Below are 6,280 nucleotides of genomic sequence, written 5' to 3'. Positions count from 1 at the left end.
TTGAATTTGAGTCATTGCTGTTTCCCTGTTGATTCTGGGGATATCGGGAGCTCAGACCAGACCGGTGTCTTGGAGATTATAGCCCAATCCTTAGTTTCTCTTTTCAAATGTGGGTGGCACTGTGGCACAGTGTTTATCACTGCTGCCTTGCAGCACCAAGGACCAGGGTTCGATTCCGGCCTCAGGTCACTGTGTGTGGAATTTGTACGTTCTCCCTATGTCTGTGTGGGTTTCCCCATTCCCTCAATGCTCCAGTTTCATCTCACAGCCCAAAGATGTGTAGGTTCGGTGGATTGGCCATGCTAAATTGACCCTAATGTCAGGGGGATTAGCAGAGTAAATGTGCAGTGTTACGGGAATAAGGCCTGGGTGGGATTGTGGTCAGTGCAGACTCGATGGGCCGAATGGCCTCCTTCTGTACTGGAGGGATTCTATAAACCAGTTTGATACAGCCAGGTGGCCACTTTAGGAAACAGTTCAGAGACATGATATGACATCTGGACCATGTTTATCTGTAAGGACATCAAGTTTCTCTTCCTGAAGAATATCAGTGAAACCAATTAGGTTTTTAGAACTCAACAAAATCAGAAAATGCTGGAAAATCTCAGCAGGTCTGACAGCATCTGTGGAGAGAGAATAGAGCCAATGTTTTGGATCTGGATGACCTTTCGTCAGAGCCCAATAGCCTCGTGATCATTTTTAGAGTTGGGGGTAGGGTGTTAGCGTGGATTGGGGATTGGCTATCCGACAGGAAGCAGAGAGTCGGAATAAATGGGTGCTTTTCTGGTTGGCAGATGGTAACTAGTGGCATGCCGCAGGGATCGGTACTGGGGCCTCAACTATTTACCATTTATATAGACGATCTGGAGGAGGGGACTGAGTATAGGGTAACAAAGTTTGCAGACGACACAAAGATAAGTGGAAAAATGAATCGTGTGGAGGGTGTAGAAGGTCTGCAGAGAGATTTGGACAGGCTGAGTGAGTGGGCGAGGATCTGGCAGATGGAGTATAACGTTGACAAATGCGAGGTTATTCACTTTGGAGGAAATAATAGCAAATTGGATTATTATCTAAATGGAAAAAAATTACAACATGCTACTGTGCAAAGGGACCTGGGGGCCCTTGTGCATGAGACGCAAAAACCCAGTCTGCAGGTACAACAGGTGATCAAGAAGGCAAATGGGATGTTGGCCTATATCGCAAGGGGGATAGAATATAAAAGCAGAGATGTCTTGCTGCATCTGTACAGGGCATTGGTGAGGCCGCAGCTGGAATACTGTGTGCAGTATTGGTCCCCTTATTTGCGGAAGGATATATTGGCCTTGGAGGGAGTGTAGAGAAGGTTCACCAGGTTGATACCAGAGATGAGGGGTTATAGAATCATAGAATCCCTACAGTGCAGAAGAAACACCCAGGCCCTACCCCCACATATTTACCCACTAATCCCGCTAACCTACGAATCTCAGGGCAATTTTAACCTGGCCAATCAACCTAACCCGCACATCTTTGGACTGTGGGAGGAAACCGGAGCACCCGGAGGAAACCCACGCAGACACGAGGAGAATGTGCAAACTCCACACAGACAGTGACCCGAGCCGGGAATCGAACCCGGGACCCTGGAGCTGTGAAGCAGCAGTGCTAACCACTGTGCTACCGTGCCGCCATGATTATGAGGAGAGACTGAGCAGATTGGGTTTGTACTCGTTGGAATTTAGAAGGCTGAGGGGGGATCTTATAGAGACCTATAAGATAATGAAGGGGCTGGATAGGGTAGAGGTGGAGAGAGTCTTTCCACTTAGAAAGGAAGCTAGAACTAGAGAGCACAGCCTCAAAATAAAGGGGGGTCAGTTTAGGACAGAGTTGAGGAGGAACTTCTCCCAGAGGGTGGTGAATCTCTGGAATTCTCTGCCCACTGAAGTGGTGGAGGCTACCTCGTTGAATATATTTAAATCACGGATAGATGGATTCCTGATCGGTAAGAGAATTAGGGGTTACAGGGATCAGGCGGGTAAGTGGAACTGATCCACTTCAGATCAGCCATGATCTTATTGAATGGCGGGGCAGGCTCGAGGGGCTAGATGGCCTACTCCTGCTCCTATTTCTTATGTTCTTAGACAGATGCTTCAACTGCAGTCCCATTTTCTAATGCTATAGTGGGGTTTGAACCCACAGATTTTAACAAATGAAGATTTCAGGACTACTAGGCCAGTAAAATAACAATACGTTTCCATAGCTAGAATGTAATAGAACATAGAAACATAGAAAAACTACAGCACAAAAACAGGCCTTCGGCCCCACAAGTTGTGCCGAACATATCCCTACCTTTTAGGCCTACCTATAACCCTCCATCCTATTAAGTCCCATGTACTCATCCAGGAATCTCTTAAAAGACCCTATTGAGTTTGCCTCCACCGCCACTGACGGCAGCCCAATTCCACTCGCCCGCCACCCTCTGTGTGAAAAACTTCCCCCTAACATTTCCCCTGTATCTACCCCCCAGCACCTTAAACCTGTGTCCTCTCGTAGCAGCCATTTCCACCCTGGGAAAAAGCCTCTGAGAGTCCACCCGATCTATGCCTCTCAACATCTTATATACCTTTATTAGGTCTCCTCTCATCCTACGTCTCTCCAAGGAGAAAAGACCGAGCTCCCTCAGCCTATCCTCATAAGGCATGCCACTCAATCCAGGCAACATCCTTGTAAATCTCCTCTGCACCCTTTCAATCTTTTCCACATTCTTCCTGTAATGAGGCGACCAGAACTGAGCACAGTACTCCAAGTGGGGTCTGACGAGGGTCTTATATAGCTGCATCATTATCCCCGGACTCCTAAACTCAATCCCTCGATTGATAAAGGCCAGCACACTATACGCCTTCTTAACCACCTCCTCCACCTGCAGGGCCGATTTTAGAGTCCTATGGACCTGGACCCCAAGGTCCTTCTGATCCTCTACAGTACTAAGAGTCTTTCCCTTTATATTGTATTCCTTCATCCCATTTGACTTGCCAAAATGGACCACTATGCATTTAACTGGGTTGAAGTCCATCTGCCACTTCTCCGCCCAGTCTTGCATCCTATATATGTCCCTCTGTAACTTCTGACATCCCTCCAGACTATCCACAACCCCACCAACCTTCGTGTTGTCGGCAAACTTACCAACCCATCCCTCCACTTCCTCATCCAGGTCATTTATGAAAATGACAAACAGCAAGGGTTCCAGAACAGATCCCTGGGGCACACCACTGGTGACCGACCTCCATTTAGAAAAAGACCCATCTATACCCACTCTCTGCCTGCTTTATCTTCAATATCCTCAACCGGGATATTGGGTTTATGTCACACTATTTCACATAAATATTTCTGCTTTTTTCCTCCTGAGTCTTTATCATGCGATCCTAGAATCAGAATTTATGTCACACTATTTGTAACTCCCACAGTTGCGTGGACCTGCAGAGTTTCACTGGCTGTCTTGTCTGGAGACAATACACATCTTTTTAGCCTGTCTTGATGCTCTCTCCACTCCCATTGTTTTGTTTCTTAAAGACTGGATTAGTTGTAAGTATTCGCATTCCAACCATTATTCATGTAAATTGAGTCTGTGTCTTATAAGTTCTGTTTGTGAACAGAATTCCCACTCACCTGAAGAAGGGGCTCAGAGCCTCGAAAGCTTGTGTGGCTTTTGCTACCAAATAAACCTGTTGGACTTTAACCTGGTGTTGTTAAACTTCTTACTGTGCTTTGGGTAAGCCAGTTCTGGATCCACAGGGCAGCAGCCCCTTGGATCCCATGCCCTCTCACTTTTTCTAGAAGCCTTGCATGGGGGACCTTATCGAACACCTTGCTAAAATCCATATGTTGGAACAAAGCTTTGAACAAGACCTGTTGAACAAGAAATCTCACCTTGACATAAATAGGAGATAAGGCTACAGGGATAGAGTGGGGAAATGAGACTGGTTAGATTGCTCTTAAGAAAACTGGTATGGACTTGACCAGCCAAATGGCATCCTGCACTGTAATGAATTTAATTTTTTCACAGGATGTGGATATGACTGACTCAGCTAACATTTGTTGCCCATTCCTAATTGCCCCTAAGAAGGTGACGGTTAGCTGCCTTCTTGAACCACTGCAATCCATGAGGGGCGGCACAGTGGTCAGCACTGCTGCCTCACAGTGCCAGGGACCAAGGTTCAATTCCGGCCTTGGGTGACTGTGTGGACTCCCTGTGTCTGTGTGGGTGCTCCGGTTTCCTCTCACACTCCAAAGTGCAGGTTAGGTGGATTGGCGATGCTAAATTGCCCCTTAGTGTCAGGGGGATTTGCAGGATAAATACGTGGGGTTACAGGGATAGGGCCTGGGTGGGATTGTGGTCGGTGCAGACCAGATGGGCCGAATGACCTCCTCCTGCACTGTAGGGATTCTGTGTGGTTCAGGTACACCCACAGTGCTGTTAGGGAGCGAATTCCAGGATTATGACGCAGTGACCGTGAAAAAATGGTGATTATATTTCCAAGTAAGAAGTCTCACAACAGCAGGTTAAAATCCAACAGGTTTATTTGGCAGCACAAGCGCTGCCCCTTCGTCAGGTAAGTGGGAGTTCTGTTCACAAACAGGGCATATAAAGACACAAACTCAATTTACAAAATAATGGTTGGAATGCGAGTCTTTACAGGTAATCAAGTCTTAAAGGTCCAGACAATGTGAGTGGAGAGAGTGTTAAGCACAGGTTAAAGAAATGTGTATTGTCTCCAGACAGGACAGTTAGTGAGATTTTGCAGCCCAGGCAAGTCGTGGGATTACAGATAGTGTGACATGAATCCAAGATCCTGGTTGAGGCTGTCCTCGTGTGCGGAACTTGGCTATCACTCTCTGCTCAGCGATCTGCATTGTCTTGTGTCGTGAAGGCCACCTTGGAGATCGCTTACCCGAAGATCAGAGGCCGAATGCCCATGACCACTGAAGTGTTCCCCAACAGGAAGAGAACACTCTTGCCTGGTGATTGTCGAGCGGTGTTCATTCATCCGTTGTCGTAGCGTCTGCATGGTCTCCCCAATGTACCATGCCTCGGGACATCCTTTCCTGCAGCGTATCGGAGACAACGTTGGCCGAGTTGCAAGTGTATGTACCGTGTACCTGGTGGATGGTGTTCTCACGTGAGATGATGGCATCTCACTACCCAGCCTTCAGGACATTGTCCGCAGCAAACTACCCAGCCATGTCCTGAAGGCTGGGTAGTTTGCTGCGGACAATGTCCTGAAGGCTGGGTAGTGAGATGCCATCATCTCAAGTGAGAACACCATCCACCAGGTACACGGTACATACACTTGCAACTCAGCCAACGTTGTCTACCTGATACACTGCAGGAAAGGATGTCCCGAGGCATGGTACGTTGGGGAGACCATGCAGACGCCACGACAACAATGAATGAACACCGCTCGACAATCACCAGGCAAGAGTGTTCTCTTCCTGTTGGGGAGCACTTCAGCAGTCACGGGCATTCGACCTCTGATCTTCGGGTAAGCGTTCTCCAAGGCAGCCTTCACGACACACGACAACGCAGAGTCACTGAGCAGAGGCTGATAGCCAAGTTCCGCACACATGAGGACGGCCTCAACCGGGATCTTGGGTTCATGGCACACTATCTGTAACCCCCACGACTTGCCTGGGCTTGCAAAATCTCACTAACCATTCTGTCTGGAGACAATACACATCTCTTTAACCTGTGCTTAATGCTCTCTCCACTCACATTGTCTGTACCTTTAAGACTTGATTACCTGTAAAGACTTGCATTCCAACCATTATTTTGTAAATTGAGTTTGTGTCTTTATATGCCCTGTTTGTGAACAGAACTCCCACTTACCTGACGAAGGGGCAGCGCTCCGAAAGCTAGTGGCTTTTGCTACCAAAAAAACCTGTTGGACTTTAACCTGTTGTTGTGAGACTTATTACCGTGTTTACCCCAGTCCAACGCCGGCATCTCCACATCATGATATATTTCCAAGACAGGATTGTGAGTGAATTGGAGGGGAACTTGCAGGTGGTTTTCTCATGTGTCTGCTGTCCTTGTCTTTCTGGTTGGTAGAGGTTGTGGGTTTGTAAGTTGCTGTCGAAGGAACCTTGGCGAGTTGCTGTCACTGTGGGTGGACTCCAATCGCACTGTGCTTAGTCAGTAGCTCCCTGAGGCTCTGCTTTAAAAGATCAGCAATCTATTAGCTGCAGGAGACATAGTTGGACTTTAAGATCTACAGATCCTCTTGTACAGAGTTTGCTGGGCCATTCAGGG

This window comes from Mustelus asterias, chromosome 29 (assembly GCF_964213995.1).
Source record: "Mustelus asterias chromosome 29, sMusAst1.hap1.1, whole genome shotgun sequence".
Taxonomy (NCBI): Eukaryota; Metazoa; Chordata; class Chondrichthyes; order Carcharhiniformes; family Triakidae; genus Mustelus; species Mustelus asterias.
Note: the sequence above shows the minus strand (reverse complement) of the source record.